This window comes from Mustela lutreola, chromosome 3, assembly GCF_030435805.1.
Source record: "Mustela lutreola isolate mMusLut2 chromosome 3, mMusLut2.pri, whole genome shotgun sequence".
In the NCBI taxonomy this organism is placed as follows: Eukaryota; Metazoa; Chordata; class Mammalia; order Carnivora; family Mustelidae; genus Mustela; species Mustela lutreola.
The window spans coordinates 41,067,230-41,092,161 of NC_081292.1; the positions used below are offsets into that span (position 1 = coordinate 41,067,230).

Below are 24,932 nucleotides of genomic sequence, written 5' to 3' on the forward strand. Positions count from 1 at the left end.
CTTGTGATCTCTGTCTGTTAAATAAATTAAAAAAAAAAAAAAGAAAGAAAAGAAAAGGGAAGAGTTTGTATCCAAAAAAGGAGAAATGAACAGTTCTTACTGATAGAGAGAGCAAGTAAAATAATGAAAAAGTCCCCTGGACTTGGCAAGTAGTGGGTTGAGTCAGGGTGAATTTAGCACAGAGATCAGGGAAGAAGAAAAACATGGAGATGTATAGCTTCCATCATGTCAGGAAATGACCAGAGGAGAAGCAGACAATGTCAATACAGACACAGGAACATGGGGGATAGCCAGAAAGCACAATCCTAAATGCAGGAAAAGACTTACCAGAATTTGAAAGCAATGGTTTAGAAGTATAGGTTTATAAACCCTTATCTGAAACTCCTAGGACCAGATGTGTTTCTGGATTCAAAATTTTTTAGATTTTATAAAATTAATAATGGAACATACATAGTTAATACATAACACTTCATAACCAAATACCCTAATAGTTCTGCAAACAAATATATGAGTACTAGCAAGTAGGATAAATAGCTTCATATCAAGTCAGATATATTTTTGTCACAAAGTAAGATTCAAAGAGCTTTCAGTTCTCAGTGCATTTCTTTATTTCAGAGTTGCAGACTCTGTAGCAAAGAAATGCTAAGAGCAGATATACAAGTTTCTGCTGAGCAGATGGTGAAAGGGACATTGACTGAGAAGAATAAAGGTCTAAGTGTCTAGGATGGAAAAGGGAATATGTTGGGAAGAGGGACAGCAGAATAAGGAGGATGGATGAGGAAGTCCTGGGCAATATGAAGAGAAAAGGACTCTGAGTACAGGCTTAGCATTGAAGGCAGGAGCCAAGATGCCAAGGATAAGGGACACAATTGAACAGACTGGGTTTATGAAAGTTGAGTTCCAAGAAGTATCAGGATAATGAGATTAAAAGACTACATCCGTTCTTACTTTCCAAATAGAAAACTGCTGAGAGGCTCTTCTGAAGTCTTTTTTTTTTTTTTTAAGATTTTTTTTATTTATTTGACAGAGAGAGATCACAAGTAGGCAGAGATGCAGGCAGAGAGAGAGAAAGGAGGAAGCAGGCTCCCCGCTGAGCAGAGAGCCCGATGCGGGACTCGATCCTGGGACCCCAAGACCATGACCTGAGCCGAAGGCAGCGGCTTAACCCACTGCGCCACCCAGGTGCCCCTTCTGAAGTCTTTTGAAGGGAAGTCTGAACAAAGTTGCTAAGGGGTCCAGAAGACTTTCCAAGTGCACCCTGTCTGTGGTATCACAGCTTGTGGGAGTAGCCGGGGGACTTAAGCCTTGATATGTTTATAGCACAGGACCTCTCCTTATGTGCTCGAGGAAGAGAAGGACCATCTATCTCACAAGCATCATCCAGGTCTTAGCACCTCAAAATGTGGGTGTTTGCAGCCTCCGAGCTCTGCCATCCCTTTCATGCAGACCTATAGAAAAAGGACTACCAGGTTTCTTGCCTTTCTCCCCAAAGAAGGTCATTCCTGAGAACCAGCAGTTAATGCTTTAAATGTACTTGGAGATCATAGATAAAAGGCATGTCTTAAAGTAAACACATAATTTTATATGCATGTGGAATGCCTTTTTTCTACCATGCCTTCTAGGTTTAACAGTAGGTACAGAGATTATATTTGGCTTGTTCTAGTAATATTTAATATACTCCCACCAGGCTGGAAAGACTCTTCAGCCTCTGCCAAAGTTTTTTCTTAAAGACTCACATGCAATGAACCTCAGTGAAGGTAAGTCCCTGGCCAGGGAGGCAGGAGACCAGGCACATACTGTTTGAGGCAGAACCGGACCCCAAACACTGTCATTCCTGCACCATGCACTTCAGCAAAATGAGCAGAGATTAACAAAACATCACATTAAACCACTCAGCTCCCTTTCACAAAAGTCACGGATGGAGTGAGGGGAACACCAGGCTTTGGCTCAGACCTGTCAGGATGCCGCTGGCCAGGGTCCCTGGGGAAAGTAGGGGGTTTATGAACACCTGAGAGCAGGCATGTGAGCTGGTGTTTAAGCAGTTCCAACATATCATCAAGGGCTTCAGCCAAGTTAATGAGAACCAGAGCTCCAGACCAAAACGCTTATTTTGAAAATACCTATTTTTCAAAGATTTTGCATTTTAAATTAAACCATATGAGTAATTGTATCCTAGCTTCATAGTCTATTCTGGAAAATAAAATTCTTGTCCCCTAACTTAGGAAAAAAATCATAATTTTGCAGAAGGAAAGCAGCTAGCAGGGAGAAGAGTAGAGAGTAGAGCCCCCAGGGTACCCAAGCTTAAGCTACAGGGGCCACCTGGACCAGCAGGGAAGCAATGGTCCCTGGAAAGAGTTTCCAGACCACTTCCTCTCCCTCCACCCAGATATCCAAATTCACCTTACAAGCTAATCCTACCTCTACCTTATTTCTATAGAAGGTGATAACTAACTACAAATTAGTGAATCTGAGACATTTGAAATTCATGCATTTAAAAAAAATTCTGTATAGGAGCACCTGGGCAGCTCAGTTGGTTAAGCGTCCAACTATTGATTTCAACTCAGGTCATGATCTCAGGGTCTTGGAATTCAGCCCTGTGTCAGGCTCCACACAGGGCATGGAGCCTGCTTGAGATTCTCTCTTTCCCTCTTCTGCTGGCCCTCCCCTCTTTCGTAAAAAAAAAAAAAAAGTAAACCCAAGGATTGTTCATGGCCTGTAAATGGGACAAATTCATCTTGTTGGTGTATCTATTCTTTTCTTTTTTTTTCTTTCTTTATTTTTCTTTTGTCACAGGGGTAACCTTCCCTTTCTGGATTTTATGTCTAAGAGTCATACATTGCTCTAAGCGACTACCTCCAGAAAGAATGCATAAGGTTAAACTGATGATAGGCCCTACAAATTTCTACAAATTTTACTACAAAAATTACTACAAATTTCTACAAATTTTACTACAAAAATTACTACAAATTTCTACAGACTTAATTCTGTTGTTTCTCCTTCTTTGACTTGGTGATGTTGCACCCAAAACTATTTAGTTTTAGAATAAATATTTTCTTGGTTTTGGGAACCAATTATGGAACCATCAGTAAAACTTGCTAGTTCTCCAAGAGGCATTCATCCCCCCCATTAAATCATTAAATAAGGTAATGACAGAAGGCTGCAGAGAGTACCCATGGGGAGCCAGATGAGAGGTAGAAGGGTCTAATGGAGTTAAGCAAGGTTGAATATTCAAATCCTGCCTTTTGCCAGCTTTGTGAATAGAAGTTAATATGTACAGAGCTTTACCCATGTACTAGGCACTCTCCTTATAACCTATACATTTAATTTTCACATATAAAATCCATTTTCATAAGAAAACAGAGACACCAAGATTAATATCTTACTTGAGCAGTGTCTGAGAACTAAAAAGTGGCAGAACTAGGAAATAAACTAAAGTCTGTCAAACTCCAAAGCTCCTTCTCTTAAGACTTAGATTTGCAAAGTAAAAATTGTGACAAACTAGGTCCCAGGAATTTAACTAATCAATGCTAAATTGATTCACTGATTCACTGATTTGCATCCAGCTGTGATATGAGGGAAAGAACAAGGCATCTAAGTGCTTCCAAATTCAAACTCTTCCCCTTATGAGTGGTATGACCTTGGACTAGCCATTTAAGCCAAGTTTCAGTTTTCTTAACTAAAAAAATAAGACAATAAGAAAAGGGCAAAAGATAAAGACCTAGTATTGCAATTGCTGGGTCATAGGTGTTTATCCCAAAGATACAGATGTAGTGAAAAGAAGAGGTACATGCACCAATGGTCATAGCAGCAATGTCCACAATAGCCAAACAGTGGAAGGACCTGAGATATTCTTCAACAGATGAGTGGATATAGAAGATGTGGTATATATACACATTCATATATATGTATATATGAATATATATGTATATATGTATATGTACATATATGTAGATATTCATATATGTATATATGAATGTGTATATATATATATGTATTTCAAAAAAAACAAAATCTTGCCATTTGCTACCATGTGAATGGAACTAGAGTGTATTATGCTGAACAAAATAAGTTATCCAGAGAAAGACAAATATCATGATTTTACTTGTATATGAAATTTAAGAAACAAAAACAGATGAACATAGGGGAAGGGAAAGAAAAATAAATAATAAAATAATAAATAAAATAAAATAAAATCAGAGAGGGGCACCTGGGTGGCTCAGTCAGTTAAATGTCTGCCTTCAGTTTAGATCCTGATCCCATAGGGATCGAACCCCATGTCCAGCTCCCTGCTCAGCCAGGAGTCTGCTTCTCTCTCCTTTTGCCCCTCTCCCTGCTTACACTCTCTCTCATTTGTGAACTTTCTCTCTCAAATAAATAAAAAACTTAAAAAAAAAAGATTAAAAACAGTGAGGGAAGCAAGCCATACAAGACTTAACTATAGAGGAAAAAACTGAGGGTTACTGGAGAGGAGACCAGTGGGGGAATGGGCTTTATAAATGGGTGATGGGCGTTAAGGAGGTCATGTGTTGTGATGAGCACTGGGTGTTCTATATAAGTGATGAATCACTAGATTTTATTCCTGAAAACCATTATTACATTGTATGTTGAATTTAAATAAAATCTTGGGGGACGCCTGGGTGGCTCAGCTGGTTAAGCAGCTGCCTTCGGCTCAGGTCATGATCCCAGCGTCTTGAGATGGAGTCCCACATCGGGCTCCTTGCTCAGCAGGGAGCCTGCTTCTCCCTCTGCCTCTGCCTGCCAGTCTGTCTGCCTGTGCTCACTCTCCCTCTCTCCTCTGATAAATAAATAAAATCTTTTAATAAATAAATAAATAAAATCTTGGAAGAAAAAAGAATTTTTAAAAGAAACTAATAATTATGCTTGTCTCAGTCTTATTGTCAAGATTATATAAGAAAATTAAAGTAGAAGCATCTATCACAAGGATCTCAGTAGGTGCTAATTATGTTACTCAAAAGGAAATATAGCATAGTGTCTAAGTGCTTGGCCTCTCGCTCATTCAACAATATTCAATCCCAGCTTGATCACTTGGCAGCATCACCCTGGACAAATTTAGTTCTTGGCAAAATGGATACACTATTGTAATAATCTCTGCTAGGTCCTATAACAGTGCCTGACATTTGGTATTAAATAAATGAATTTATTTGAATTATCAGTGTGAGTGAGCAAAGACTTCTTTAGCAAGTTAATTAGTTTGACTACCACATGCTTGGAAAAAGGATTGCTACTGAGAAAAATAGTATCAATCTACAGTTTGTGCTAGATGGTTCAAGCTAAAAGCTTAACACTTAGTAGAAGAGACATACATACATAGTTGTGACTCCATGGGTGATAAAAGTGAATCATTTATGAAACAGATCAAAGACAGTGATTTCGTTTTTCTACACCATTTTTGGGGACACATATTGTGTTCCCACTACCATGCTTGGACTGGGAATGCAAAGATGAATGAGGAATGATTCTTGATCTTAAGAATTTATAATCTATAAAAGAATCAGATGTGAAAAGAAATAACTCTGATGCAGGTACTAAAAGCTACATCGAAGTTAAGACTAAAGGGCTAAGGAAACATCAAATGGTTTTATATTACTCAGTAATACAATCACGCATACAGAGTATCACCTTTGCAAGCTGTGATAACAAAAGCATAGACTTGGGGTAGGCAAAAAAGAGAGAGAGAGAGAGAGCACAGAGAACCCCAACGCAGGAAATCAAGATTCTATCATGGCTAGCAGGAAGAAAGGGATGGTCAAAGCAGTCAGACTAGAGGGATTCAGGCAAAATTAGAGTGGTGGTAATGGCAACCAAATGTTCAGAAAACTAAATGACACCTCTAGTTTCAAATATTTTAAAGCATTACACCCAAATGTATATAAATACATGCCATACCTACAAATTCCAATTTGGGGGTTGCAAAATACAGGCAAAAGATGGCACTACCGTCTAGAAAATGATGCCCATGGGGAGGTAGTAGTCAAGGCTGAATTGGGCTAGTGGCTGAGGGAAAGTAGTCATGGAGTGCTGGGTTCAGTTCAAAATTAGAAAAGGCAGCACCCAGCAGAAGCAGCAATAGACGATCCTTCCAAGTTGATGAGAAACCAGCCAGGAAAAGCAAGAGCCCTAAAGTTCTCCATTTCAGGCACGTAGCATGGGATAGGATTTAGGACACTTCTTCTCAACGGCTTGCGTACTGCTCTCCTCTGTGTTTGCTGATCACACTGCATATGGGGTGAATTTTCTAGAAGAAATTTCCTAGAGGTACGGCCCCCAAATCCCCCAAATATAAGGTCAAAAAGACTAATCCAGGGAAAATGGCAAGGGAGACTCCTTCTAAGAGACAATTTGGAACTGGAAGGCCAGGGTGGGCAAGATCAGCAGGGAAGGGGCTATAGAGACCACCAGACCTGAGTCTCCTGGGCTATTGCTTGAGGTCCCACATCACCCCCCAGATACCTGTGGCTTTCACTTGGTACATACCTTTGTTCCCAGCCAGACTGTAAGCAGGAATAATGTCATTTTCCTTCACAGATTGCTTGGCATAGAGAGGTAACCGTGATAGAGATGAAATAAGGGTGTGGAATTCAGCCCTGGAAATACTGTGTATTTCCAGGCACAGAGGTTGAAATGAAAGTCTATGATGCCAGGCCGCCTGGGTTCAAACCCTGCCTATTCTTTTTTTTTTTTTTTTTTAATTTATTTGACAGACAGAGATCACAAGTAGGCAGAGAGGCAGGCAGAGAGAGCGGAGGAAACAGGCTCCCTGGTGAGCAGAGAGCCTGATGCGGGGCTCGATCCCAGGACCCCTTCATGACCCGAGCTGAAGGCAGAGGCTTAACCCACTGAACCACCCAGGCACCCCAAAACCTGCCTATTCTTAACAGCTCTATGAGCTTGGGCAATTGTTTGTCATCTTGCACCTCGATTTTTGCATTTGTAAACAGAGTAATAATAATGCCTACCCCAATGCTCTGGGAATTAAATGAATACAAGCACTTACAGTAGTGCTATACTTAGGTAGATCATGTTATTATTCTCCATAGCCCAGTGAATAGTCCATGTTAATTTGCTTTCCTAAATATTCTCATCTGAAAAATGAGGGTGTAAGATGCAACCTCACAACTGCGGTGGAGCTAATGAAGTCAAAAAACAAACTGAATGGAAAATGCAATCCAAATGTTTGTGTTTGCTGTTATCACTGCACATAGTAGGCACTGGAATCTATGACAGCTAAAATATGGGATAAAAACAGCCACTGAGAGGCTGAGAGGCTGGACTAGACCCTCTCAAAATCCATCATCCCAAAATCCTGCACAAGAAAGTTATTTGTAAACATGATTGCCAGACAAGTGTTCCTTGTTAGCTATGCAGGGGCCCTGGAGACCAGCACTGCCATGTGGTAAGATCAAGTGAAGTGACAAACTCTGCCAAGTAGAGCTCTGAGGCCATACTTCACATGTGCCTGAGAAATAACTCCCCCAAAGGCCTCCTGTGCTGTGCAGTGCCCCACCCCCCCATCTTGGCCACCTTTCCAAAGACCCCCAGCTTTCTCCTCCAGCAATCCTCCGGACTTTGGCCATTCCCAGTTGGCATTGAGGTGCAGAGCTTGGCACATTCTTCATTTCATCCCCCTGGATTCACCCCAATGGGGTGGTTCTGCCTGGCTGTCCCACACAGCATCTCTAGGAGAGTTAGAAAGGAATGTGCTTAACTTGCCAGCACCAGGAGCATAACCAAAGCCAGCATGGCCTGTCATCCAAGGTAGTTTACTGCTCCCATCATCACTGTAATACACACACAGAACAGACCCTGGGAAGAGTCTGCGTCCTCCCCAGAGCCAGGGCGATGGCCAGAAAACCACATGGGAATGTGGGTTCTCCTGCACAAGCTGGGTCACTGATAATGGAGCCTTAAGCTCCTTCCAAGTGGACACTTGACAGGTAAGAGAGAAGAGGGAGAGCTGGCAGAAAAAAAAAAAAGCATCTGTCCCTGAAGCTCTTGGCTCCATATAAAACTTAGAATGGCTCATTTAAGATCAAATCCTAGAGCTTTGCAAACCAAGGCCATTTGCCTACCGCTGAGCTTACTGTATGCCGTAGTGTATGTACTCAAGCCCCTTTCAGCAGTGCCTTCTTCACTTTAGCCAAGGCTAAAGGTGCCCTGAGACTTGGATAAATCCGTGAAGATAAGCAAGCCATTCACAGCACTACAGTGTCACAGGTATTCAGAAATGCTGATTCTTCCACTTCCAACATGGGGTTAGTCCTTCAGTCCATTTTATGTTTCATAAACAGGATTATGACCCTTAATTCAAGTCATTCATAGTCATTCACCTATTGATTCATTCACTTAATCAACAAATATTTCTTGACTGCCTACAATGTGCCAGACACTATGTGGAGACAGAATAGTGATCAAAGCCAGAAGTGATTCTTGTTCCTGTGGTCCAGTAACACATTCTCAGCAGAGGAAATATTGCCCCAAAGGGGAACAAGCTGGATCCCAGGTGGTGAAAGAACCTATTCATTTTATGTATAAAACAGATATGTATATAGTACATGCAATATACACAACTGTACACATATATTGCATATATATACACATATATGTACACATACTGTATACATATATACATCATGTAGGCATCCATATGTACATAATATATATAACAATATACCTATTGTTGCTGTAACAAATTATCTTAAACGACTAAATAAGGTATATTTATTATCTCTCAGTTCTGGAGTCAGAAGTCTGAAGTGGGTCTCACTGGGTTGAAATCAAGGCCTGGCATGATGGCATTTCTTCCGTAAACTCTGGGGAAGAATCAGTTTCCTTGCCTTTTCCAGTTTCTAGAGGTTGCCCACCTTCCCTGGCTCTTGGCTCTCTTCTATCTTCAAAGCCAGCAATGACAGTCTCGTCTTTCTCACACTGCCATCTCCCTCACACTGATCTCCTGCCTCCCTCTTTGACTTATGAGAACCTTGTGATTATACTGAGCCCACCAGGATAATCCAGGGTAATCTTCCCATCTCAAGCTACTTAACAAACTTTAATCCATCTGCAGGTCTAATTTCCCCTTTCCATGTAATATGACTTGTTCAAAGGTTCCAGGGTTTAAGATATAGATGTCTTGCAGCTGAGAGGGGGCGCTATTCTGCCCACAACATTCTATCTGTAGTGTTAACATTTCCAATGGGAAGGTTTAGCAAAACATATCTAAAAAGTTCTCTTTAAGGGAGCAATAATCAAAGATTGAGAAATTGTGGTCTACTAGGAGGCAACACAAGGTCTTGACTAAATCTATACATACTGGGTCAGTCAGCCTAGGTTCAAATCCCAGCTCTGTGCTTATTAGCTATGTGGCTGTGAGCGAGTTACTTAAGACTTCAGGAAAGAAGGACAGTAATAGGACATACTTCCTTCAGTTATGTGAGAATTAAATGAGTCAGTGCATTGAGAGGACTTAGAAATTGCCAAATACAGATCTTCCTTGATTACAATGAGGTTACATCCATATAAATCCACTGTAAGTTGAAAATTTAAGAAACAAAAGAGTTGGTCATAGGGGAAAGGAAGGAAAATAAAAATAAAATAAAAACAGAGAGGGAGGCAAAACATTAGAGACTCTTAACTATAGAGAAAAACCTAAGGATTGCTGGAAGAGAGGTGGGTAGGGGAGATGGTCTGAGTGGGTAACAGGCATTATAGAGGGCACTTGCTGTGATGAGCACTGGGTATTATATGTAACTAATACCCAGTATTATATGAATCACTAGATTCTACTCCTGAAATTAATACTACACTATATGTTAACTAACTTGAATTTAAATAAAATCCTGGAGAAAAAACTCATAAGATGAAAATGCATTTAATATACCTAACATCACAGCTTAGGCCAGCTTACCTTGAACATACTCAGAACATTTACAGTAACCTACAGTTGGGCAAAAATTATCCAAGACAAAGCCAATTTTATAGTAAAATGTTGAATATCTCATGTAATTTACTGAATGCTGTACTGAAAGCAAAAAACAAAAAGGTTGTGAGTATATAGGTTGTTTACCCTTGTGGTCACATGGCTGACAGAGCTGTGGCTCACTGCCCCCAGTCAGTCACGACAGAGGATCATACTGCATATATCACCAGCCTGGGAAAAAAAAAATCCAAATTTGAAATTCAAAGTATGGTTTCCACTGAATGGGTATCACTTTTGAACCATCATAAAGTAGAAAAATTGTAAGCCAAACCATCATAAGTCAGAGACCATCTATAGGCAATAAGTGTTTGATAAATGTTTTCATTAGTGTTAGGCAAGACAATAAAAGATTATTCAAATAGTCACAGACATAAATGTCTAAGTTCTAATGATGATAAATGCCGAAAAGGAAAAGAATACTCTTGCAGTGTTGTAGGAGTATAAGCAGTGGGTAGGGAAGAGTTTCCTAAGGAAATGACTTCTGAACTGAAATTGGAAGGATGAGTCGGCATCAACTAGATGAAGAGAAGGAGGGTAGGGAGAGTCACGAAGAAGTTCCCAAACAGAAGAAACATCATGAGAGCGTCCTTGGGGCAGGAGAGCCATGGCTGCCCCAAAGAGAGCAGAGGCAACAGGGTGGCTGCCAGGTCAGGCTGGAGAAATGATGGGGCTAGATCTGAGAGCTTGGCCCATATTCAGGACTTGGACCCTCATCCTAAGAACAATAGGAAGCACTGATTGAATTGAAGCAGTGACAGTATGAGTGAAATGCTCCACACTGACTGGAGAAGGGAAACAGTGGGTGCACAGAGACTAATCTGAAGATGGCGGGGTGATGGAGAGCAGAAGGACATGAAGAGAAAGGAGATACTTATGGACTTGCAAAGTGTGGCAGAAAGGAGGGGGTAGATGCACACACCTAGTTTCCAATGTCCCATGTGCAGATCCACACGCATCTGCCAATGCTCAAATCCACCCCAAGAGTGTGGGTAGCCTGTCCAGAGAAAAGCCTGCCAAAATGTCTGATCAGTCCTGCCCAGATGTGTGGGGACTTCTTAGAGCACTCTACACACCATTCTGTATCCCGGGTATAAAATAAACTTTAAATTGGATACAGCTTTAACAAAAAGTGGTGCTGGCAACAGCTCTTCTTTTAAGACCTCTGTTTACTATAAAGTGTTTTAAGCATGACGTTTTAATTTCAACTTTTTTAAAATATGTATTCTGTGAGAAATAAACAGAGATGACTTAACTGGAAATTGAACTAGGGTCTCCTGGCTCTTGGCCCACATTTCTACCCAGGGATGACTGCTATAGCACAAATCCATCTACCCAAGCTGCTGTATGACTGGTATGAGCTGTACTTATGTTACCCTTAAAAATGCACACACTTCTTAGCCAGAGGGTCCATGGACCAAAGTATTGATCTGTTAGGACTTCTGCTCCAAGGAAGCCTATTCAATATGTGACATAATGATTCAAGACCAGATTGTGGCTATACATATTTCCCCAAAAGCTCTCTGCATTTGCCTATTCAATATCCAGGACAGGACCACAGTTTACAAACTAGTAGCTCTAAGTTTCTTAAACCATCTGCCATAGCAGTGGTTGGATAAGAATCTACTCAGAACAAACAAGACTGATAGGATCTAAACCATGGAGAGAAATTAATAGAGGTGAGGGGTGGAAGAGAGGGGGAAAGGAGGTATGTTCCTGTTTCTTTCAGAAATAATGAAGTCGAGAGACTTGGGGTTTACTCCCACCTCTGCCATTAAGTACCTGTGTAACCTACACAGTTCAACTAACAGTGAACAAATTAATGAATGAATCCATTAGGCAGGTCAACTAGCCAAACAGTGCAGGAATCAATGAGTGTCCAAAGATACCTAAGCCACAGTACCTACCCATGGAGAGTCTAAAAATGAGAGGTGGATACTTAAACAGGAACAAAATACCTAATAGGAACAAGTACCTAAACAGAAATACAATAAAGTGTCATAAACGATAAAGCATACATATTCCCGAAGGACCATGGGCGAAACCAATCCCAACCTGGGTGCAATGAGATGAAAAGGACGGTAAGTGAGACTAGAGAGATGCATGAGGGTTAAGTCACAGAGTGGCTGGGAATTCGGAATTCATCCTAAAGATGACAGGTGCCTCAGCCCAGAAGTGGCATTTGCCACATGCAAATACTAGATGGATTAATCTAACCTTGGTAGCAAAGGAGTCAAGTGGACAGGGGAAGAATGGGAAAGGCCAGACAAGGGGCTGTTATTTTAGGGCCCCAAGAAAAGGCAATGAAGGCTGAACCAGGGCAGTGGTTGTGGGGGAAAAGCGGTGGCTAGAGCCTTGAGAAACATTTTGGTCAATAAAGCACGTGATACTTATCTTCAAATTTAGATTAGAGAAGTCCCTTTACCATTCTGGGCCACAATTTCTTCAACTATAAGTTAAGAGTCAAGTCTAGGTGTCCTACAAGGCCTGTAACAGTCCATGGTTCTAATCACTGGAGATGCAGTCACACCTGCCTAAAGACAACAGAAACTTCACTAAGAAGGGAAATCAAATTCCTTATGAGGACAGGTCCAACAGGCAAGGCCCTTCTAATGATTAAAATTTCAGGATTAAAACTGAAGTCTGTAGAACTATAAAAGTCACAACATCTGGTAAAGATGGGTTAGTTTCCTGAAACTTACTAAGACTACAGCTTGAAAGAGCACGATGTCCTCATATGAAAGGAAGCATTGCATTCCACAACAGGTGCATTGCCAGAGTGCACTAACATTTGAAAATCTGATGTACTGTTAAAAAAAACAATCACCTTCATAAACAGATCTTTTTACCCTTTATCCAGATGTTTTCCCATTACAGAGACATGAATTCATGAGTGGACTTGAGATCTTGAACATTTACAGTAAGATGTTTCCTTCATGAGACTAAAACATTTCTTGATTGACACCACCTTCTTCCAATAAAACAAATATCAGAAGGGTTAGGCATCAGAACATACATGATAGAGTTTCCCTTTTAAGAATATGTATAGCTTGGGGCACCTGGGTGGCTCAGTGGGTTAAAGCCTCTGCTTTCGGCTCAGGTCATGATCTCAGGGTCCTGGGATCAAGCCCCGCATTGGGCTCTCTGCTCAGCGGGGAGCCTGCTTCCTCCTCTCTCTCATTGCCTGCCTCTCTGCCTACTTGTGATCTCTATCTGTCAAATAAATAAATAAATAAAATCTTTAAAAAAAAAAAAAAAAGAATATGTATAGCTCACTATGGAGTATTATGCCTCTATCAGAAGGGATAAATACCCAACTTTTGTAGCAACATGGACGGGACTGGGAGAGATTATGCTGAGTGAAATAAGTCAAGCAGAGAGAGTCAATTATCATATGGTTTCACTTATTTGTGGAGCATAACAAAAAGCATGGAGGACAAGGGGTGTTAGAGAGGAGAAGGGAGTTGGGGTAAATTGGAAGGGGAGGTGAACCATGAGAGACTATGGACTCTAAAAAACAATCTGAGGGTTTTGAAGTGGCGGGGGGTGGGGGGAGATTGGGGTACCAGGTGGTGGGTATTATAGAGGGCATGGATTGCATGGAGCACTGGGTGTGGTGCAAAAATAATGAATACTGTTATGCTGAAAATAAATAAATTAATAAAAAAAAAGAATATGTATAGCTAAAATTTAAAAAGGCAACCAACACCAGAAGCATGAAAAATGGACATTTTCACAGAATCTCACAGAGTTTCAATATGCACAGGAAAAACAGACTTTTGGTCCAAATGGAATTACTTGCCTTTGCAACTCAGGAGTTCTTTCTCAGCTACAAAAAAATTAAAAAAAAAAAAAAAAAAAAAACAGTTGTGACTATCGTTTTGTTTGAAAATTTAAGTGATAAGGAGGTCCTTTCATTTTTTTAATTCAAATGTTTTATTGATTTTCCAAAAGACTCCTCATAGAATCCCCTTCAAATGAGTTCTTTTTATGTGAATGCATTTTTTAGAAGTTTTTATTTTAATTTGTTAGTTACCGTACAGTGTTCTATTAGTTGCAGGTATGATACAGTGATTCAACATTCCCGCACAGTGCCCGGTGCTCATCACAAGTGTCCTCCTTAATCGCCGTCACTTATTTCACCCATCCCCACCTCCCGCCCCGCCCCGCCCTGCCCACATCCTCTCTGGTCACCTCAGTTTGTTCTCTATAATTAAGAATCTATTTCTTGGTCTCTCTTTTTCCTTTGCTCATTTACTTTGTTTCTTAGATTCTGGAAATCATAAGATATTTGTCTTCCTCTGACTGTCTTCTTACCGTAATACTCTCTAGCTCCATCCATGCCATTGCAAATGGCAAGATTTCATTCTTTTTTATGGCTGAACATTACGTTGAATATATACCACATCTTCTTTATCCATTCATCAGTCAATGGACACTTGGGCTGCTTCCATATCTTGGCTACTACAAATAATGCTGCTATAAACATAGGGGTGTGCATATCCCTTTGAATTAGTGTTCTTGTATTCTCTTGGTAAATGCCCAATAATGTGATTGCTGGATCACAGGGTAATTCTATTTTTAACTTTTTTGAGAAACCTACAAGGAGGTCCTTTTAAAATTATTTCTTTGGAGACCTGAATATGAAAATATGCCTTGTATTACTTTTCATAGCTAATGAGCATTTTCTATATTTCCCCCAATGTAATCAAATGAAATAAGATGACCTATCTTTGTCTCCTATGCTATCAAACTATTGATCGCCTCACCAAGAAGGGCTACTGAGTTTCTGAAGAAAGACTTGGGATCCAATTTGTTTCTCTGAACAAGCACCTCTGCACAAAGGGCCTAACTCCGCTAACTCAGCTATTGTGGGAAAGGATTACCACCTCACTGCAGCCCCTTGTGTCCCCACACAGGCTCCCCCAAACACAGGCAGAACATGACCCTGGGGGACTTGCTCCTGAAGGTTTCCTCATTGTCAGGAATATCTGGCCCATATGAAAGTTTAAATAATACTTATAGTTATTTTCCATTTTAGTTTGCTTTCTCTTTCAAATTGAGGAGTATTTGGCAAGTTTCTGATAGATAATGTACATAATGAAACCCCCCTCCATACTCGACACACACATATACCTACTACCATCCTTCATATACACCCTTCTAAATTGGACAACCAAGAAAAATTAAGTTATGCCTTGACACAGGAAGGAAAAGTATTTGCGTCTTTTATTCAGCCTGAATTACCCATTGGAGGATCTTCCCATTTTTGAAAATCACCTTGATTTAGTTAAGAACAGAATCATTTATGAAAATCTTTTTTAAAGCAAATAATGCAATCTTTCTCAAGCAGAGCTGATTTTTTTTAAGATTTTATAGAAATAGACTGAGAGCACAAATAGGCAGAGCAGCAGGGAGAGAGAGAAGCAGGCTGTCTCCCGAACAGGGAGCTCAATGCAGGGCTCAATCGCAGGACCCTGGGATCATGACCTGAGCCGAAGGCAGCTGCTTAACCGACTGAGCCACCCAGGCAACCTCAGAGCTGAATTGTTGATAGCTAAAGACATGACTATCATCCTCATTCCCTGCCCCCAAAAAATTGCTTATGTTTTACATCTGTGTTCCTCAAGACTTCTAGGTTTGATCCCCTCATCCCCAAGCCACAGCAACTTCAAAGATGCCCAACAGTGGGGATAGGTACAATGCACCCTAGCCAGTGCAGTTCTTTCATTCTCATATTTCTAATGGTTCCTGGAACCCTGAACTTCAGTAAAATTTGCTAAGCAGACAAGTGTTAATACTCGGACCGATTCACTCAAAGAGAAACAAGTTGGCCACAGCTGCAAATAGACAAGGTGAACAGTCCACACATGGGATGTCTCCTGGAGCAGCCCCTAAGCTGTGGGGTCTCTAGCTAGGGAGGAGAAGAGAGGTCTCCAGCTACAAATACTAGAAGACAGTTTCTCGCTGCTAACCAGCTCACCTTTGCTATAAATAATCAATTAGAGGATGGGAGAGCTACTTTGATACAGTTTTTTTTTTTTTTTAAACATCAATTTACTTAGTATAATTTTCTTGCTCTATATTTCTTTTTTTTTTTTTTTTAAAGACATGTGTCTTCAGGGCACCTGGGTGGCTCAGTGGTTTAAAGCCTCTGTCTTTGGCTCAGGTCATGATCTCAGGGACCTAGGATCCAGCCCTGCATTGGGCTCTCTGCTCAGTGGAGAGCCTGCTTCCCTCTCACTCTCTGCCTGCCTCTCTGCCTACTTGTGATCTCTGTCTGTCAAATAAATAAATAAACTTTAAAAAAAATAAAAAAAACCTGTAAGAAAAAACAAAAAGGAAGGAAAAAAAAGACATGTGTCTTCACTGGCTGACAGGGACAAATTTCCCCCTGCTGCCCCGTATAAATCCACCTCGCTGTCTATGTTGCCACCCCCTACAGCCCTCCAGCTGGATTCCATGATAAATAAATAATGCTGCTGCTGCCCTTGTCTTTATCTCGAACCAGAAAATGAACACAATTTCAAAAACCTGTTTTCTAAACTCCCAGGGACTGAGACAGGAAGGGGGGCGGAGGACGGGCCGCCTGTTTGTACACCCACTGGCACTGCCTCTTCCTTACCAGTGAAGCTTTCCATGGAAATTCTGGCTACATTAACCTTGGCTAAGCTTGGGACTATTTTTGGAAGCCTAAAAACCTCAGGGGAGTGACTTTTACTTTTATTCATGTACAGGGTCCTTACTTTTATTTATTAAAGAAACAAAAACATGTCTCCTGCTTAACTTCAACCAGCTTTCATGTCAAGTCAAACAAAACTTGTTGGCTGGTCCAATCGGCCTTTGGCCAGGGTAGAGGGGGAGCCCCTTCCGCAGCGTGTCTGAGGCATATGTGACCTGGGTATTAATCACCCTTCAGAGAAAGGGAGGACTTGCGGTCTTCTGAGACTTTTGTACCAAAGGAACAACTGTAGGAGAGTGTTTGAGTCCAGCCGGGAGAGAAAAAGGATCTGGGCAAAATCCCAGCCAACCTGAAGTGTTTTCCAAAGCATTTCAGGTAGGAAAGAAAAGAGATGGAAGGCTCTGTGCTCCCCCCAACACCCAGCACGGTGACACGGACATCCTAGAACCTAAAAAAAATCAGCCAAGAGGATCACGAAGTGAGAATCACCCCAGAGACTCAGCTTCACCCCCTCCCAGAGTCTAAGTGTTCATTTTAACAAGTTGTGAAGGGCAGGCAGCCAACCCCTCGGCCTCTACAAGACAAATTGATTCAAGGTTTTCTCCTGCAGCCTGCAGCCAGGGTGCGTGCGACAATAGCCGCGGGAGAGGTGTGCGTTTTATCTCAGCAGTGATTTGAAATTCTCTTACCCAGGACTAGCAGCCCACCAGGCGTCTATAGATGGGAGCAAGAAAGAGCAAGGATTGCAAGCTCTCCTAGGGCGCTAAACAGAGCTGCTGTGAGAGTCCCCAGGGAAGGTACTGGGGTGGGGGGTGCCGCCCGGCCTCATAGCAAGGCTAGCCCTCCATCACCTGAGCTCTTCCTTTCCTCCTGGACCCTCACATATTATTCTAGATGGGATTCACATCATATCCCGACATGTTGGACAATGGCTCCAAAGCACTGTGCTGCAATGGGCAAATCACTCCATTTTCCCTGGATGTGAGTTTCATCCAGTTAACTGGGTGTGTGACAGAGGCTACCAGCTGTTCTCCATAAATCTGTTTCATCTTCTTCCTGGGCACACAGCTAGAGTACATAGCCTCGTTTCCTTTGTGGTTAAGCGTGGCCATGTGACTAGCCAACAGACTACGGACAAAAGTGTGGTGTGCCATTCTAAGGCCAAAAAGTTGGTGTGCCCCCTTTTTCTCTTCCCACCAACTGGATGTGGTTAATGCTGGAAACCTAAATATCCACATTGAAGATGGCAGAGCTGGAAAATATATCCCAAGATTGCCCTGTGAAAGAAAGCTGACCTTTAACCAAAATATCTCATTGGGACTATTTCATGAGCAAGAAATAAACACTGATTGCACAGGGTCACTAAAGCTCTGTGACCAGTTACTGCAGCTGACCCTACCCTGATACGATGTGATAAAAAACAACAACAACAACAACAACCACCACCTTTGGCCTGCCTACCTCGAAGGACAGTAGGAAGAAATACTTTGTGCAGAAATACATCACATCCTTCAAGTCTAGAGCAGAAATAACATCATCTGAAGGAAGCAAATCATCCGTAAATTAACAATATGTACTGAATCCAGGCATGATGCTATTTAAATATTTTGTAAGAATTATTTCATTTAATCCACCTAATGAAACCACTATGGAACAGATATTACTGCTATTCCCATTAACCAGATAAGGAAACCAGGGCTTACAAAAGTGAACGCCTCACCCCATATTCAACTAGAGTTGAAAACAGCATGTCTGACACCAAATGAGTAACTGGGACTTTTAATTAACTAAGTGAAACTTTAAGAGCACTCTGACTCAATTACCTATTTCAAAAGAAAGCCATCTTTGGCCTACTATTTGCCATCCTGCTGATTCAGTTTTTCCAATTTATTTTCCATCTACACACACAGTTCCCATCCATGGCAGCTGGTGTTCTTTCAAACAAATGATGCAGACTACCACCTAGATTCCTATCATAAGTTTGGATGCAGGCTTTGACGTTTACTAGGTGTATTTTAAAATCTCAGTCCAGTACACTTTTTTTTTTATTCCCTCTAGAACCTCTTTTGTCCTCTTAAGTGCATTTAATATAAGCTAAAAGACAAAGAAATGCTGTTTAATGGGTGAAAGAGGGCAAGGGCACCTCCCAGGTATTAACTCATTTAAGAAATCTTAAAGCAAGGTTACCTCATGCTTCCACCATTAGACAGAGTCCCAAAGTACAATTACCAAAGCCTAGTAATGAGACCACCAAAGGTAGGCAGGCCATTATAAAAATTTAAGAGCTATTGAGTACCACGGTGTTGCAGCCGGTCAGCTCAGTTATTTAGCACATGTTTTTTCCATCCTTGCAATGCATGGGGAAAATTCAGTGTCCAACATATCTCAAAACCACATTTCCACCTGTGTGGGGCAGTGGAATTAATAAGCATATAGAATAACCTCACAAATTTGGATCCCACTCATCTGGAATTCATGATATTTCAGTTACGCATATGTGGGCCTGGCCAGAGAAAAAGGCTGGCAGGGGTAGAGAGGTCACTGCACAAAGCTCCAGTGAAGAAGGGCTGGCAGGGTCAAGGGCGGGTGAGGAGAGAAATCAGGCTGCAGGGCTCAGAGACTGTTACACATGCATGTTTTAATGATCAAATTAAAATCATACACACACACACACACACACATACACACACACAGAGTCACTAATTGTGGGCTGAGATGGACTTTACCCTTTGATACTAATGTGGGTTTGGGAAGTAAATTTAAATACACTAATGAAATTGGAGAAAGAAGGTTTCACCTACTTGCTGATTCAACCAAACAGAAAATTTTCTTGTACTTTTCAGAAATACCTTCACAAAAGCTATTGGCAAAGTTATCTGTTCACTGAAGGATAGAAATGGTGCAAGCCTTAGGGTCTTCCTGACATAAAAATGATAAAATGCCAGTCTATAAGATATAGTGCAAACCTGAGACTTGTAAGAACTCTGATTACCCGGTCTGTAAGGATAGGCTCCTCTGCAGAGAAGAAGTAGATATATCCAAGCTCAGAACTAACTATGGACCTGCCAAGGTAAGCCCACATTTGCTGTGCTAATTTCTGTTGTTTAAAAAACAGGTAATTTCAAAGTAGACATCAAAACCACACTAGTTAACCATCCTGGGGCTCCTTCTCCATTTTATCCTAGGGACCTGCTCCCTCCAGCCTCTTCAGACATCCTCTAAGATGATGAACATAAGAAAGCCTTATTACCTTTGGGGATGGTTTTTGTTTTGATGCTGTTAGAAAAAATAAAAAGCATAAATATCCCTACAGAGAAAAACGTGTTCCAATACCTCCATGAGACATCAAAATAGATCATTCTCTCTTAAGGAAAAGAAAACATCAGTTCAATATGACAAATACCTTCTTGTAATAGTGTAATGCACTAGGCAGAACAAAAGTTAAAAGAAAGGAAATCTCTACTTAACTGTTTACTGAATCTTCTTTTTTCTTCATACCAGAAAGCAGATCACCATCTTAGTTTCCAGAGCTGTCCCAGGACTTTTGCATGTTTCTCTGCCTCTTCTCTTCCAGACATTTTCCAGCTATTGATCAGAGGAAAAAGACAAATAACTGAAACTGTATTCCTAAGAAGAACTACTTTCTTCTGTTCTGATTATTAAGCATTCAGAAAAGACAGACAAATATAAAATAAAAATCACCTATAATCTCACAGCTCAGAGATAGAATTTCATCTTTTTAAACTTTTTCTATACATAAAATGCATATATTGTTTTAAAATTTTTACCAAAATAGTAAGGCTTTATAGTCTTATTTTTTTCCTTCTTAAAGAACACATGATGGTTGCATTTCCTGATTAATGAAGACCAACATTATCATGGTGAAGGTACATAATTTAACCAATCCTACATTGATTTACAGCTAGATATTTTCTAATTTTCCACCATTATAAAGAATGCTGTGATAAACATGCTTTGTGCATATCTGAGTAAAACTGCTCCTTTGATAAATACTCTCTTTAAGCACATACATTGTCTAAGAATTTCCATTCTTATTGTCAAATTGTACTTCAGAATGTTCTGAATTGCTAAGTTTACTATTCTAATAGCAAGGCAAGCAAATATCCACCACCCACCTTGACAACTCTTAGCCTTAACAGACTTTTTATTCTTTGCCATTGTTCAGTTTCTAGAAAAGCAAGACAAGCATTTTTGGCCATTCACATTTCTTCCCTCATGATTTACCTATCTACTGCACACAGTTGTTTGTTTGTTTTTATAACGATATACTCTGTTTTTTGCTGAATAACTGGGACCCTCAACTGCTCTGAATTTGCTCCAAAGTTGTCCTCCTTCTGCTACAGATTTGTTAGTCTCAGACTAAAGGTGTCTATTGTCATCTTTCCTAAATCATTGTCCCTCTATCCTAGCAATGATTTTTCTGTTAGCTTTAGATATCTTAAAGGAGTCATACTGTGTGTGTCTCTCTCTCCACTGAGACAGCAAGAAGTGGGACAAATTAGAATGTTATAAGTGATGTAATAAGGGGCCCTTGTTAGATCTTAAGCTTTATTTTTCTGCTGAGCCTCAGACACGAGCACTGGGGTAAAATTTGAAATTTTAAGTAAAGATCTTCCTTGGATCCACCAGGACCACTCATTGAAACGCACACTCATTCACTGACCCAGGTAGAATTATGGCAGACATTAAAAGGATAATAATAATAATAATAATAATGCTTTAATGTTCAATTTCTGAAGTTTTACATAGATGTTAAAAATTCATAATAGAAACAAGAACGTAGAAAGCCAAAACTGTTTACGTTGTAGGAACCAGCCTTTTTAAGAGGAAAAGACCTTTGGGAATTAAAAGTTAAACCATGGGGTCCCTGGGTGGCTCAGTTCTTAAACACCTGCCTTCAGCTCAGGTCATAGTCCCAAGGTTCTGGGATCAAGCTCTGCACTGGGCTGCCTGCTCGGCGGAAAGCCTGCTTTTCCCTCTGCCACCCACACCCTGCTTGTATTTCCTCTCTTGCTGTCTCTCTCTGTGTCAAATAAATAAATAAAATATTTATAAATAAATAAATAATAAAAGCTAACCCATGAAAGAAGCAAAGCTTAGAATTTATAAGACTATAGATTTGATCTATGAGAAACACAGCATCTCCCCCTCAGGCATGATAGGGTAAGAATTGGGGTTGAGTTGGAAATATTGGTGGGGGCATTACTTAATTATCCCAATGCCAATAGCACCCTCACTGAGAAACTGCTCAAATTAATGAACAAGGGAGAAATACAAATGAAGAGTCAGAGAGTATATACAGAGACCAAAAGAGAGCTGTCCAGCCTAGGAAAGGGGGATGTCTGACCTGGACAGAGCTCTGGGAATTTATGCTGAGAAGGCCAGACCTAGAGGAACCGAGTCAAGAGGAACTGAGGATCTGAGTCAGCTCTGAGACATGGTCCAGTCTCTTGCTGAACACAAGGCCATTCACCAGCACCAAGGGCCCATGTGGTATCTAATCCCAGAGCTGCATCTTGGGAGCTCCTCCATCACTTGTGCTGAGCATCATCTTAACTGTCCTCATTTCCAATTCCTAGCACTTCCTCCAATAGCCACATACTGCCCAAGAATCTTCCTGGTCCATCCAAACCATCCCAAGTGGACACGGCCCATTCAACAGCTCATCAGTTTTATAACCCTTGAAGCCAAGTCCTGACATTGAGCAAGGCAGGGACTAGTGTAGAAAGGTAAGCCCCAGGCACATGATCTTTGAAGAGAGTGAACAAAAGCCCTTGAGATTTCCTGTCCACCTCATTGCCTACCACCTGCTCCAATCAGGATAGCTGTGAAATATAGCCCAATTTTATCTGCCTGGGTTCACCTGTGAGAAAAGTGAAAGAGACCTGCCAAGAGTCTGCTTGCTGAGAGTCTGACAAATCTTTTAGGGAAAATACCTAAAAATGAAAGATGCAGACACACAAAGTCTGTTCAATACTACACCTCTTAACTTCCTGAGAGCAAGGACTCTATCTACCTTATCACCACTGTATTCTAAGTATCTGCCCCAATGGTAGACACCTTGAAGTTCCAGTAAATGGTTTTTGGAATGAATAAATGGATAGATGGAATACAGCCTAATGTACCTAACTTGGGTTTGTTCAAATTACAAGGAGGACGGAAATGTTCGTCAAGAACATACAGCTTGTTTTCTCTGAACTCTCACTGAGAAATTAAGAGACAAATCAGAACTGTTTTCATATCCTTAAAGCACAGAGGAACATAGAAGGGGACATAGTCATGCTTTCCACAATGTGACTCTGGCACAGGGAGGTCTCCAGAGAGCACAGCAGCAGGTGAGGGCTCCAGATAATGGTGGTCCTGCTGCTGATAGTGGCTGTACCCATACTCAACTCAGGAAGCTGCCTAATGGGTGCATTACTGGGAGATGACTTGGAGAGGTTTCATGAAAAAGTTGGGTCTTGAGAAAACCTTTTATTAGGTATTTACTGAGCATCTAATTAGCTGCAGGTACCTACGTGCCAACCTCAGAAAATGGAAAATTCTGAATGAACAGTGAGGTGGAGGGGACTCCAAAGGGAGAGAACAAAGTAAACAAAGATATGAAGACAAAAAGAATAACTGAAAAAAGAAAAGGCTCACAATTTACAAAGCAACTGGACATATATCATCTCATTTATTTTTTTTTCATTTATTTATTTTCAGCATAACAGTATCATTATTTTTGCACCACACCAGTGCTCCATGCAATCCGTGCCCTCTATAATACCCACCACCTGGTACCCCGACCTCCCATCCCCCGCCACTTCAAACCCCTCAGATTGTTTTTCGGAGTCCATAGTCTCATTTAGAAGAGAGATGACAGTGAGCAGATAAACAGTCAAGTCTAGAGTCTATAACACACAGAGCTGGTAAGTCTCAACTGGGGGATATATTGTTAAAGACAATGCATACAAAATAGGGAAGTGATCTAGTCTCTCCCGCAAAAGCTTTCTGGATGGAAGCAGGCAGTTAGACATTACTTAAAATTTCCATACAATGGTAGTTCTCTTAGACCAGCTGGGCAGAGGATAGAACTCACCTACCATGGATGACAAGTTTCCAGAACAGTTTCCTTATGGCACATGTATTCCACCCACAGCCCATTTTTAAATAGCAAATTTGGGCAAGGTTTTCAAACATAAAATTTTTAAGTGGTTTCATGACAGTTGCAAAAACTGGACTGACTCAATGAATTTATTCTTCAGAGGATCCTGGGCAGTTAGAATTCCAGGTTGCTATTTACAAAACCAAGAGTTAATTAACTCCTTTCTTGTATCTTATAGAGCTGCCACTGCTACATGCCCATGGAGAAAATGCTGGGTTCATGATTGAATGAACTGAACGTTTTGAAATCAATGATAATCTGTATTTCAACTCCCACCCCAAATTTCAGAAGGTGGCAAGGTCTGACACTTTCCCCATCTAGAGGCAGGTAACATGGAAAATAATGCCTCGTTTCCCTTTCCCCTCTCAGTACATCTCCAACCTGTGCCCCAAACTCTGGCTAACACACCTCTTGAATTAATGTGGAGAGAGCTTCCCAAGATCAACACTGACATCTTTCATCAAAGCCTTAATTCAAGGCTAACTGGTATTTTAAGGTAACAGAACCAGCTGTGCACACAACATGTTTGCCTGAGACACCTCTGCAAGATCCAGGCTTCTTAATATAATCATTCAGGCATGAACGAGTCCAGCAGCTCCCTGGAATTTCAGACCAGATAAAGGCAGGCAGGCAGCTACCCCTAGGAGCTTTGCATTCCACATTGAGTCCAGCTGCCTTGAACCCCTGGGAATTTCTTTCTCTGTAATTCCAAGTATTTGGACCAAGCAGCTCCATCCTCAGAAATTTGACAGTTCAATTAATATTGTCATACCCAGATAAATGGGACTATAAAACATCCATGTGTCATGATAATATGGTCTATTTTTAGGAGGACCCAAACTAGGACAAGGTCTTAAAACAGGTCACTGAGGCCTTTGAATTTACGAATTCCTGGTCAGAAGATGGTCTCTCCTGCTCTCAGGTGCCCTCCCTTCTCAGTTCTTTCTAGCAGATGATCAATTACCAGGGTCATGGGTCAAAAAGTCCATTTATCTGCTGCACATCCCCCAGAACTTTGTCTCTGATGATATAACTCTCCAAATACTTGGGAGAGAGAGACCAATTTCTCTAATAAAACTTGATTCACTCTG

General features: G+C 41.0%; 1 long non-coding RNA gene across 1 annotated transcript; it reads right to left on the bottom strand.

The window, feature by feature from the left end:
* Positions 1–10,082: 10,082 nt before the first annotated feature.
* Positions 10,083–21,137, bottom strand: LOC131828029 (uncharacterized). Its single transcript, XR_009352196.1, has 3 exons — positions 20,810–21,137; positions 20,142–20,258; positions 10,083–10,165 (listed from the first exon to the last, which is right to left on the bottom strand). It is a non-coding gene; the product is annotated as an uncharacterized LOC131828029 (long non-coding RNA).
* Between the last annotated feature and the right edge of the window lie 3,795 nt (positions 21,138–24,932).